This window comes from Euprymna scolopes, chromosome 32 (assembly GCF_053919585.1).
Source record: "Euprymna scolopes isolate OS-2025 chromosome 32, ASM5391958v1, whole genome shotgun sequence".
Classification (NCBI taxonomy): Eukaryota; Metazoa; Mollusca; class Cephalopoda; order Sepiida; family Sepiolidae; genus Euprymna; species Euprymna scolopes.
The window spans coordinates 951,200-951,890 of NC_136513.1; positions in this window are offsets into that span (position 1 = coordinate 951,200).

Genomic DNA, 691 nt, shown 5'->3' on the forward strand with positions numbered 1-691 from the left:
GTTAAATACTTTTCTTTTTGTTTGTTAATAGTAAACCAGCTTTCGTATTGATATTATTCCTTTTATTCATCTCAATTAATTTACCTACTAAAATTTATTTTCTCAAATTATTTTTATTGTATACTAGCAGGATCTGTTTCTCAGCGTTTTACGAGGAAAGAATTTTAATTTATTTTTATGGCAATTTTTAGTTTAATTTTATATTGAAAGGTATAAGAAAAGTTTTGCATTTTAGCAGAATTAGACATGGATTCTCGGGATTTTACGTAAATTATGATTCGGAATCGACTGGTAGTCACCTATTTAATCCCAGCAAAGTAATATTTAAACAAGGAAACAGAAAAACTTAAATACAATAAAATTAAGAAAATAGAATTTACTGTAAACTTACTGAATATATATATATATATATATATATATATATATATATATATATATTATTTTTATTCTTTATGTAAATACAGTCATATGTTGCTACGGTGTGCAGGCTCTTTCAATCATATTAGATATCATCAGGTAAGAAAAAGTAAGGTGAAAAAATTAAAAAGGTTCCAGACCTTTTCAAATTTTGAGGAAAGAGGAATTGCTTATGGGTTAAAATTGATTTCGAAGGTCAAGTGTCTGTTAAGAGAGCGGGGAGGGGTTAAAGGAAAGAGGACGAGTTTAAAATATAGTTTAAGGTTAGAGAAAG